Below are 13,098 nucleotides of genomic sequence, written 5' to 3' on the forward strand. Positions count from 1 at the left end.
GGACATTAATTGCTGCGCTCCTCAGTCGGGACATTATTTGCTGCGCTCCTCAGTCGGGACATTATTTGCTGCGCTCCTCAGTCTGGACATTATTTGCTGCGCTCCTCAGCTGGGACATTATTTGCTGCGCTCCTCAGCTGGGACATTATTTGCTGCGCTCCTCAGTCGGGACATTAATTGCTGCGCTCCTTAGTCTGGACATTATTTGCTGCGCTCCTCAGTCTGCACATTATTTGCTGCGCTCCTCAGCTGGGACATTATTTGCTGCGCTCCTCAGCTGGGACATTATTTGCTGCGCTCCTCAGTCGGGACATTAATTGCTGCGCTCCTTAGTCTGGACATTATTTGCTGCGCTCCTCAGTCTGGACATTATTTGCTGCGCTCCTCAGTCTGGACATTATTTGCTGCGCTCCTCAGTCGGGACATTAATTGCTGCGCTCCTTAGTCTGGACATTATTTGCTGCGCTCCTCAGTCTGGACATTATTTGCTGCGCTCCTCAGCTGGGACATTATTTGCTGCGCTCCTCAGTCGGGACATTATTTGCTGCGCTCCTCAGCTGGGACATTATTTGCTGCGCTCCTTAGGACAGTTTTTGCTGCGCTCCTCAGTCGGGACATTAGTTGCTGCTCCATCAAAGGGGCTACCCTACCTTACACTAATTCAGTCAACCAAACGCTGAGATGTTAGAGCTGAATAAGTAGGGAGCTGATATAATTTCTTTATTCTTGGGTGCCGTGTTGACTAACTACCGTGTTGTTACTCCCTGACCTGGATCCTCCATTTACCCCTTGCTGTTTTGCTTATGTGGCTACTATTGTACTAGGATGGGCTACATGGTGATTTCTGTTACGGCACAGATTGCTCGGTCAGATATCACTCCATATGGCTGCTACATCACAGGGTAATCCATCCAGAAATTCCTGGACAGTCCGTAAAAATAGGACGGTTTTTTTTTTTCCCTGTCCATAAAAAAATTTAAGGTGTCCTTGATTTTTTGATTTTTTTATTTTTTAAAGCTGAAAATCCTTATGAAGAATATTTTGACTGTAATTTTCAACATTTTACATTGAATTTAGCTGATGTCTTCATAGCAGAATTATGGGCTGTAGACATGTATCACTTATACTCAGAATGATTTATTATGCTTTCCAATGTCTCCGTAATAAATATTGCCTGTTTTGTGAATTTTTGGTAAGCCGTCCAGAAAAAGTAACAAGTCAAGTTGGCAACCCTGAGGGCAATGCAGGAGAATGGGGTGACATTGACCCCCATTAGGTAGTGCAATGGTGACAAGCAAGTAGGAAAGTGTCAGAACCAGTTGGTCCTCATGCCTGGGATAGAACTATTTGCAACGTTTGAGTTTCCGATCTCAAATGCAAGATTATACACATAACCCTATATAAATCCTAATGGAAATGTTGCTTTTGTAGGTAGAATCATGATTTATTTTTGTAGCAAATACATGTGGTTTAGATGTAAAATATTACCTTGGAAGATATGAGGTCAGCTGAATACAAAGCTGATAATGCAGCAATGTATCCCATTTCTTCCCTCCGTATTTATAAATATACAATCTCTATTGTTTCTTTTGCTGTACAGAATGTATCCTGTGTAACACAATACTCATTATACAGAGGGGCGTTATGTAATACACTCTTCATAGACAGGGCTGTATTTGGGGTTTTTGCTGCCCTAGGCACTGTCAGTGGTGGCGCCCCCTTCTGATCAGTCAGATTACAGGTATGTGCACACAGCTTTTTTTTTTTTTTTCCCAGACAGATCCGCCCTATAACCCGCCCAAACAACCCAAACTCTAAATATTAAAGAAATGAACTCATACACTGCAGTGTAAAACGACTTGCTGTCCATATGTTCAGTCTTTGGAGTTTTTTTAAGCGCGTCAGGTTTCCTCACACATGAAGCGGCTGACAGTGACCGGTCCATTATATGGCGGCTGCTGCTTGGATGCTGGTTACTACCGTGTTTCCCCGAAAGTAGGACCCCCCCGAAAGTAAGGCAGGGTGGGGGTTTCGGGGGGGTCCGCCAATGTAGGGCACCCCCCGATTGTAAGGCAGGGTAGCGGGGGGGGGCCGGGGAATGTAAGGCCGCCTATGGGTGGGGGTCCCTGGGGAAAGTACAGGAACTTACCGCTGTTCCCTCGCTCCATCCAGGCCTTCTCCAGTCTCGTGCCACCCGTGGTCCGCCTCCGGTGAATGGCCCCCGCAAGGCTCCCTGCTGGCCATCAGCTCGAGCTGTGATTGGCCAGTCAGCCGGCTCGCAGCTGATTGGCCCTCAGCTCGAGCTGCGATTGGCCAGTCAGCCGGCTCGCAGCTGATTGGCCGAATCAGCCGGCTCGCAGCTGATTGGCCGAAATCAGCCGCGACGTCACCGCCTGCAGGCTTGCTCCGATTGGTCCAGCGTCCCCGGAATCCGAATCGTCAGCCCGGCACAAGTAACGGTAAGTTCCGAAACTGTGTCTGTGTGTGTGTGTGTGTGTGTGTGTGTGTGTGTGTGTGTGTGTGTGTGTACGGTATGTGTATGGGTGCTGTATGGGGCTGTATGTGTCAGTGTGTGTGTGTGTGTGTGTGTGTACGGTACCGGTACGATATGTGTGGGTGCCGTGTGGGGCTGTACCGGTACCGTATGTGTCAGTGTGTGTGGTGGCAGAGTGGGGGGCAGAACCACTGTATGGGGAGGCTGCAGGGGGGAGGATGGGGTGGATGCCTGATCCCAAACAATGGGGAGGCTGCAGGGGGGAGGAAGGGGTGGATGGCTGATCCCAAACAATGGGGAGGCTGCAGGGGGGAGGAAGGGGTGGATGGCTGATCCCAAACAATGGGGAGGCTGCAGGGGGGAGGAAGGGGTGGATGCCTGATCCCAAACCATGGGGAGGCTGCAGGGGGGAGGAAGGGGTGGATGCCTGATCCCAAACAATGGGGAGGCTGCAGGGGGGAGGATTGTCATTTTTTTTCCAATGTAAGGCCTCCCCCGAAAGTAAGGCAGGGTGGGACTTTTGGGGGTAAAATTAATGTAAGACAGGGCCTTACTTTCGGGGAAACACGGTAGTTGTGACCGGTCCATTATATGGCGCCTGCTGCTTGGACGCCGCTTACTAGTTGTGACCGGCCATTATATGGCGGCTGCTGCTTGGATGCTGGTTACTAGTTGTGACCGGCCATTATATGGCGGCTGCTGCTTGGATGCTGGTTACTAGTTGTGACCGGCCATTATATGGCGGCTGCTGCTTGGATGCTGGTTACTAGTTGTGACCGGCCATTATATGGCGGCTGCTGCTTGGATGCTGGTTACTAGTTGTGACCGGCCATTATATGGCGGCTTCTGCTTGGATGCTGGTTACTAGTTGTGACCGGCCATTATATGGCGGCTTCTGCTTGGATGCTGGTTACTAGTTGTGACCGGTCCATTATATGGCGCCTGCTGCTTGGACGCCGCTTACTAGTTGTGACCGGTCCATTATATGGCGCCTGCTGCTTGGATGCCGCTTACTAGTTGTGACCGGTCCATTATATGGCGGCTGCTGCTTGGATGCTGCTTACTAGTTGTGACCGGTCCATTATATGGCGGCTGCTGCTTGGATGCTGCTTACTAGTTGTGACCGGCCATTATATGGCGGCTGCTGCTTGGATGCCGCTTACTAGTTGTGACCGGCCATTATATGGCGCCTGCTGCTTGGATGCCGCTTACTAGTTGTGACCGGTCCATTATATGGCGGCTGCTGCTTGGATGCCGCTTACTAGTTGTGACCGGTCCATTATATGGCGGCTGCTGCTTGGATGCCGCTTACTACTTCATTTAAAAAAATAAGTAAAATCCAGTAGCTAAAAGATGTTGGAAAAAACAACCAAGAAGCCACAGCAAAAAAAAAAATAAATATTTGCTTCAGGATAAAATGATGACTGTCCTGAAGTGTTTTCTGTCTGAATAATTCCGGGGGTTTACAGACCACTACAAGACGTGTGCACATTCCCTGATAGAGCCCAGAGCCTTCAGATAGTAGTTAAGACCTCCATACACATTAACCTAAAGTTGTCTAAACCCGCCAATATCGACAGGTTCTGCTGATAGCCCAATGTGAATGGGGGCTCTAACTTCTGATTGTCGGGGGAATAAGGATCCAGAATGTCCAATTACGGAGTGTAGATCCTATTATCCTCTAAATGATAAGCTGCTGTCGGAGATGTCCAGCAGCGGCTCTAATAAAGAACACAGAAACACTTGGCAGAATGAGTGCTCCTGTATATGGGAGAGCCGAGCAAGATAGCTGCCGGCCTAAAAATCAGACTATAGTGTATGGGGGCTTTAGGCTATTACTTTTTCGGCTGACAGACATGCAGATAGCTGTATTTTTAGTCCAGCACGCTGACCCTATGTTTTGGATCAAGACTGATAAGTAAAGATTACAACAGCCACATGACTATCACCAGAACCACCATCAGTACAGTAATACATAACTAAAACCACACTACATACAAGAATACGTAACCAAAACCACAGTTAGTACAGTAATACATCAACAGAACTACTGTCAATACAGTAATATCACCAAAACCACCCTAAATACAATAATACATCACCAAACCCACCCTGAAGACAATACATCGCCAAAACCACCATCAGTACATGAATACATTGCCAACTTCACACATCAATCAAGTGCAGTGTCAGGTTAGACCCATATACATCTATGTATTGCATTAACGTACAACTCTCAGTATGTCCTTAACAATGGTAAGGAGATGCTGGTAGTTGTTACCAGCCATCATTAGACTGTGGACCATATAAGAACCACAATACTGATTAGTCCCAGGCAGTAGACTTAACTTTTGGACGAGATCTTATAGGTTTAGGTCCATTAATTCTGAGGAGATTAGTAGGGCAGAGGTGGGCTCAGTAGGGAGAAGGGGCATCATGGGGTGGGACTTGAGACCCCCACCAATTGCTCAAAAGACCTCTTCTTAAGTGCACAGCTCAGGAGACAGGACTATGAAATTTTACTCCCGGAATCCATTCTGTCTGCATGTTCTGGTTCTGGGAAACACTCGGGGCCACGGTAGTCGGACCCCCAGCGATTGGAAAGTTATTCCCCATCCCAAGGATAGGGGGTAAATTCCCAATGTGAGAAAACCCCTTTAAAAGCAGCATTCACACTGCAGCCAAAGATGGGAAACTGATTTATCTAAACAGTGTCCATCACCCGATGCACGAGCAAAAAACTTTAATTCGTCAGGTGAGATGATTTTTAAGCTGACTTAAAGGGAATCTGTCACCCCAAAATGACACCTAGACTGCGGAAATATTTATATGGGGGACATGATCTGTGGAGAAATAAACCCACCCATATAGTTCAGCTTAAAAGGAACTGGTCACGACCTTTAATATTAAACTGCTCCATTGTCTTGTTAGTCAGAAAATGTGCATCACTTAACGTTGCGTCACCTACAAGACATTGGGGGCAGTTTAAAATTGAAAAAGGGTGTAACAGGTTCCCTTTAATGTTCACTGAAAAAGCCACATTTGATATGAAAATGAGGACATTTCTGCGCGGCCTAAGCCTGGTGCACCATTACCACCGAATATAGGAGAATACTAGCCAGGCCCTTGTCTTGATTAATAGTGATCCATTGGTGAGAGTGAGCACCATAACACCAAATCTCCTGACTGCACCGCACCCAACACTGTGGCACACTCCAAGCGTCAGTGCGGGTGTGCACACAACACAGAAGGAGCACAGCGGCACACGCCAAGCGTCAGTGCATGTGTGCACACAACACAGGAGGAGCACAGCGGCACACTCCAAGCGTCAGTGCGGGTGTGCACACAACACAGGAGGAGCACAGCGGCACACTCCAAGCGTCAGTGCGGGTGTGCATCCAACACAGGAGGAGCACAGCGGCACACTCCAAGCGTCAGTGCGGGTGTGCACACAACACAGAAGGAGCACAGCGGCACACTCCAAGCGTCAGTGCGGGTGTGCACACAACACAGAAGGAGCACAGTGGCACACTCCAAGCGTCAGTGCATGTGTGCATCCAACACAGGAGGAGCACAGTGAGGAGGGGGACACGGCGCTGTGATGTGCTGTCTGCTCATTTCAACAACCTTCCTCATTGAATCAGCAGTCAAATACAGGCAGCAACCAGGTGTCAGAACGTACCTGCATCACATTGCATGCACACCCACGCGGACACTGCAGTCACACTGCAGGCGTACCCATGCAGACACTGCAGTCACACTGCAGGCGTACCCACGCAGACACTGCAGTCACACTGCAGGCGCACCCACGCAGACACTGCAGTCACACTGCAGGCGTACCCACGCAGACACTGCAGTCACACTGCAGGCGTACCCACGCAGATACTGCAGTCACACTGCAGGCGTACCCACGCAGACACTGCAGTCACACTGCAGGCGTACCCACGCAGACACTGCAGTCACACTGCAGGCGTACCCACGCAGACACTGCAGTCACACTGCAGGCGTACCCACGCAGACACTGCAGTCACACTGCAGGCGTACCCACGCAGATACTGCAGTCACACTGCAGGCGTACCCACGCAGACACTGCAGTCACACTGCAGGCGCACCCACACTGACACTTGGCGTGCTACTCTGCTCCTCCAGTGTCAGGACACGTGCAGAAATGCTAAGTGATTTTAGACAGCACTGACTCTCACCTAAGGGCGAGGGACTGTCTTTAATATGCAAATAGGAGGGTGCACATCTGCACCAAGACATCGGCCGCACCAGGGGGGACAGAACCGTCTGCATATATATAATAAAATATTAAGTTAAAACTGTACATGCCAGAGCGACGTCCCCTATATAAATGTGTCTGCAGATTAATTGCCATTTTGGGAGTAAAAGTAAGCTCTTAGCAACACATTGTCCTGCGTCTCCCAAGACTCCCCTCTTATTTGGTCTGCTGCAGCAAACACTGCAATGGTGCCCGTATAGGGAATCTGTCACCAGGTTTTGCTCCCCCATCTGAGAGCAGCATAATGTAGAGACAGAGCCCCTGATTCCAGCGATGTGTCACTTACTGAGCTGTTTGCTGTCATTTTCTCTGCTGCAGATCTCGCAGTTATACAGAGCTCATGAATATGCTGGACTACCTGCAGCACACCAAGTAGTCCTGTAATGATAACTACTGCTGATTAAACAGTGATGTTATCAAAACTACACTAAGCAGCCCATTTTCCCTCCCCCCCCCATTTTGCCGTTCTGCTCCATCCCCATGTTGCGCCCCCCCATCCTCCATGTTGCGCCCCCACATCATGCTTCATCCCCCCCATCCTCCATGTTGCGCCCCCAGATCATGCTTCATCCCCCCCATCCTCCATGTTGCGCCCCCACATCATGCTTCATCCCCCCCCATCCTCCATGTTGCGCCCCCACATCATGCTTCATCCCCCCCATCCTCCATGTTGCGCCCCCACATCATGCTTCATCCCCCCCATCCTCCATGTTGCGCCCCCACATCATGCTTCATCCCCCCCCATCCTCCATGTTGCGCCCCCACATCATGCTTCATCCCCCCCATCCTCCATGTTGCGCCCCCACATCATGCTTCATCCCCCCCATCCTCCATGTTGCGCCCCCACATCATGCTTCATCCCCCCCATCCTCCATGTTGCGCCCCCACATCATGCTTCATCCCCCCCATCCTCCATGTTGCGCCCCCACATCATGCTTCATCCCCCCCATCCTCCATGTTGCGCCCCCACATCATGCTTCATCCCCCCCATCCTCCATGCTGCGCCCCCACATCATGCTTCATCCCCCCCATCCTCCATGCTGCGCCCCCACATCATGCTTCATCCCCCCATCCTCCGCCCCCACATCATGCTTCATCCCCCCCATCCTCCATGTTGCGCCCCCACATCATGTTCCATCCCCCCATCCTCCATGTTGCACCCCCACATCATGCGGCATCCCCCCCATCCTCCATGTTGCGCCCCCACATCATGTTCCATCCCCCCATCCTCCATGTTGCGCCCCCACATCATGTTCCATCCCCCCATCCTCCATGTTGCGCCCCCACATCATGTTCCATCCCCCCCATCCTCCATGTTGCGCCCCCACATCATGTTCCATCCCCCCCATCCTCCATGTTGCGCCCCCACATCATGTTCCATCCCCCCCATCCTCCATGTTGCGCCCCCACATCATGTTCCATCCCCCTCATCCTCCATGTTGAACCCCCACATCATGTTCCATCCCCCCCATCCTCCATGTTGCGCCCCCATATCATGTTCCATCCCCCATGTTGCGCCCCCACATCATGCGGCATCCCCCCCCAGCCTCCATGTTGCGCCCCCACATCATGCTGCATCCCCCCATCCTCCATGTTGCGCCCCCATATCATGTTCCATCCCCCCATCCTCCATGTTGCGCCCCCATATCATGTTCCATCCCCCCATCCTCCATGTTGCGCCCCCACATCCTCCGGCATCCCCCCCCCCGGGTTGCTTGTTCGGCGCTGTCTTCGGCTGTAAAGCGCTTACCTGCTCCAGGCGGCATCTCCGGCGGCTGCACCTCCCGTTCTCCGCGGTGGTGGTGGCAGGATCATCTCATCTTCCTCGGCGGCGGCGGCTCCATTTCCCGTTCTCCTCTGCGCGGCGCTGCCTCACGCTCCTGTGACCTCTGCACAGTGAGCGCACGGCAGCACGTCGGGGCGGGGAGCTGATTACAGCTCCTCTGACCCCGGAAGTAAGTGCCGGCACGCTCACAGTTTCATTTATAGTCGCGTGTTATAGACGCGACTATAAATGACTGTGCGCTCCCTCCCTCCTCCAAAAAGGCGCCGGATTTAATAAAGAGTTTGGAGGAGGGAGGAAGATTTAAAAAAATTTTTTTTTTTTTTTTTTTAAATTTTGGTTTGGGCGCCGCCCCCCTGGAAGGCGCCGCCCTAGGCACGTGCCCTCAAGTGCCTAATGGCAAATACGGCCCTGTTCATAGATAAGATATAATACACTAACTCCATTGATACAATATGTGGATAAAAGTATTAGGACACCTACACATTTCACCTACAGGAGCTTTGTGACCACTCATTCTAATTCTGTAGCTATTAAAGGGAACCTGTCACCAGATTTGGGGCCTATAAGCTGCGGCCACCACCAGTGGGATCTTATATACAGCATTCTAGCATACTGTATATAAAGAGCCCAGGCCGCTGTGTACAACATAAAAATCACTTTATAATACTCACCTAAACGGTCGCTGCAGTGGAGTTGGGTCATATGGGCTTCTCCGTTCTCCGGTGCCTCGTCTTTCGGCCATCTTCGTCCTCCTTCTGAAACCTGTGTGCATGACGTGTCCTACGTCATACACACTTGCTGGTCCCGTGCAGGCGCAGTACAATACTTTGGTCTGCCCTGCGCGGGACCTCAATGCTGGCGCGTGTGCATGACGTAGGACGTGTCATGCACCCCGGCTTCAGAAGAAGGATGAGAAATATGGCCGAAAGAGGAGGCATCGGAGAACGGAGACGCTCATATGACCCAACTCCACTGCAGCAACTTTTTAGGTGAGTATTATAAAGTGATTTTTATGTTCTACACAGCGGCCTGGGCTCTTATATACAGTATTCTAACATGCTGTATATAAGAGCCCACTGGTGGTGGCCGCAGCTTTTAGTTACCAAATCTGGTGACAGGTTCCCTTTAATATGGAGTTGGTTCCCCTGCAGCTATATCAGCTCTTGCTCCTCTGGGAAGGTTTTCTACAAGATTTTGGAGGTATCTGTGGCAATGCTTATCCATTTATCCAGAAGAGCATTTGTGAGATCAGACACTGATGTTGGGGAGAAGGCCAAGCTCATAATCTACATTTTAGTACATCCCAAAGGTGTTGGATGGATGGGGTTGAGCTCAGGACTTTGTGAGGCTGATCATGTTTTTCCACCGAACTCTTCCAACCATGTCTTTATAGACCTTGCTTTGTGCACTGGTCACAATCGTGCTGGAACAGAAAAAGGCCTTCTCCAAACTGTTCTGAAGAGACAATTTGCACAGAAGTGTTAGGCGGGCTTTGCACATTATGACATCGCAAGCCGATGCTGCGATGCCGAGCGCGATAGTCCCCGCCCCCGTCGCAGGTACGATATCTTGTGATAGCTGGCGTAGCGGACATTGTCGCTACGCCAGCTTCACATGCACTCACCTACCCTGCGACCATCGCTCTGGCCGGCGAACCGCCTCCTTCCTAAGGGGGCGGGTCGTGCGGCGTCATAGTGACGTCACACGGCAGGCGGCCAATAGCGGCGGAGGAGGCCCTATTCCACCGCAGAGCGACCGTTAGGTAAGTATTATAAAATGTTTTTTATGTTGTCACAGCGGCCTGGGCTTTTATATACAGCATGTTAGAATGCTGTATATAAGAGCCCGGTGGTGGTGGCCGCAGCTTATATGCCAAAAAAGTGGTGACCGGTTCCCTTTAAGAGTTGGCAGGTTGACTTATAAAATGGCCCATTTCCTAATGATTTTGACCTCCTGAATTCAAATCTGAAAATGAGCATTTTTTTGTTGGCTCTTGTTTTTAGGATATCAAAGGGTTTACTTTTTACTGCTACATATAATTAATGCATAAAAGTTTCAGTACTTTAAAACATTATTATTTTTGCAAATATAAAGCTGCAGAATATTTTATGACAATTTTCTAATCTTTTAGAGATGGCAACAATTCAAATAACTGAATCACGTCTAAATACTATTGAGCATTGTAAGCAGTTACAGAATTTGCCATACACATTTGGTCCTCATTCAGTGACAAATCTTTTGTTGGTCTCTTGTACTCCTGCATCACATCATCTCTTAAAATTGCCCAGTAGTAATCAGCAATCATTGATGGATTCAAGCAGTAACCGCTTCGATAAGGCGGCTTTCACACTACGTTTTTTTAACATGCGTGCTGTACGTTTTTTTAATGGAAAAACGGATCCATTGCAAATGCGTTTTCATTTCAATGCATTTGCAATGGACTCGCGTCAACATGCGTTTGCGTGCGTTATAGTGAGGATCCAGCGACCTGCATTTTTTTAACATGTTTCAAAAACGCTACTTGTAGTGTTTTTTTGCTGCGTCCAAATACTGCAAATTGCTGGATTCTCACTATGCTGCATGCAAAGGTATGTGAACGCTGGCATGCTGATACAGGATCCTGCTTGCTTTACTGAGCATGCCCAGAAACCAGACTTCCGTGATCAGCCTCTCTCTCTCCTTCCCTCTCGGTCTCTCTCCCCCTCCCTCTCCTCTCTTTCTCCCCCGTCTGAGAGCTGCGGACACTCGTAACCAACGTAAATATCGGGTAACCAAGCAAAGCACTTCGCTTAGTTACCCGATGTTTATATTGGTTACGTGTGCAGACGCTCGTAACCAAGGTAAATATCGGGTATCCAAGCAAGTTACCCGATGTTTACCTTGGTTATGAGCCTCTGCAGCTGTCAGATGCAGGCTCCCAGTCTGTGATGTTCAGTTCCCCTCACTCCCAATCACATGACCCCAATGCCCGCCCCTAAACATCCAGTGACAGGATCCTGTAAAATAACACATGCGTTTGCATGCGTTTTTTTTGCTGTAAAAGCAGGATCCGCTTTTGCAGCAAAAAAAAAAAAACGTTCATGGCGCATGTTAAAAAAAAGTAGTGTGAAAGCAGCCTAAGGACAAGAACTGTCTGAAACGCGTTGCTGGTTTCTATGATTACTTGCCCGCCTTGAGATTTTTTATTTTACTTTGTAAGTCTGCCTTTTTGGATTTTATTGATTCTTGTAATAAACCCTTGGAAATTTTACTGAGCACATGGAGCTGGATCTTTTCAGCTTTTTCTATTGATGGATTCAATTTTACTTGATAACTTTTCTCCATAGCTGCAATATCGCTCACTGTGCTCGTTGCTCACTCCACAGTTTGGTTGAAAAAAGTGTAGATGTGAATATAAGAATGAATCTTTAAGGCTATGTTAGCCAAGATCCTTATATGTTTTCATTTTCCACCAATTCGTCATCGTTATCTGCAACTGGTTTCTTGACTGGATAGTATTCCACCAGCTTTAGCCCTATTTTGGAGTACCTCATTTCCCTGATGAGTAACGACTGGTGATGAAACGCGTCGGGAGACATAAGGGGCTTTTTGAGGGGACGGTAACCAGGTGTGGACCGTCCTTGTAAGGGCGGGAGTCATTTGGGGTCAGGGCAAGATAGGTATGAATGAAGCCTCCTTGTGACTCCGCCTGTCAAAAAAAAATGCTGTGACGGGCAGTAAGATCATCTAAATGGATGAGATCTTTCCTATATCTGCCATTTAATATGTTGTTAATGGACATGGGGGATTTGTACTGCATATGGCTTGCTAAAAAATGTACTGTGATTAGATAAGCTGCAGGATAATTCCCAGTTGGTCTATTTCATAGCAAATATTCTAGGACCACTGTCCTGAATATATGAACAATATCTGCATAGTACCAACTATTACTAGTGGTGGTTCCTAGTCATATTTGTTTACAACATAATTTTGGTCTGTCTCTTAATGACCTTGCCCTAGGGGACATCTGTCCTGAGCTGGATTGATTATCTGGTTCATTTTGATGTAAGAGTTTTTTGTCCTGGGCGACACTGTTTGTGTATTCATCGTAGGGCCAATCCCTTGGTATTTAAATGTGATTGAGGCACCTTACACAATTAGGTTTTAATGAAAAATTATTAAAAGGTTAATTCTTACCAAATATCTTACTTTGGTGGTACAACTTTCTTTTCATTAATACCACTCACAGGTGATGGTTGAATATTTAGGAGGGAAGAAATGTCATGAACTGACTTGTTACATTGGTGGCTCCTATTCCAGGGCTGCACTGGTATCAGTGAGCTCTTTAGAACAAGCAGTTCTGTCACACATTAGTAAAAGCAGACGGCACAGTGAGGGGGCCGGATGTTATAGGCAGACAGAATGGTGAGGGTCCGGATGTTATAGGCAGACAGAATAGTGAGGGGCCGGATGTTATAGGCAGACAGAATGGTGAGGGGGCCGGATGTTATAGACAGACAGAATGGTGAGGGGGCCGGATGTTATAGGCAGACAGAA

Source organism: Anomaloglossus baeobatrachus, chromosome 2, assembly GCF_048569485.1.
Source record: "Anomaloglossus baeobatrachus isolate aAnoBae1 chromosome 2, aAnoBae1.hap1, whole genome shotgun sequence".
In the NCBI taxonomy this organism is placed as follows: domain Eukaryota; kingdom Metazoa; phylum Chordata; class Amphibia; order Anura; family Aromobatidae; genus Anomaloglossus; species Anomaloglossus baeobatrachus.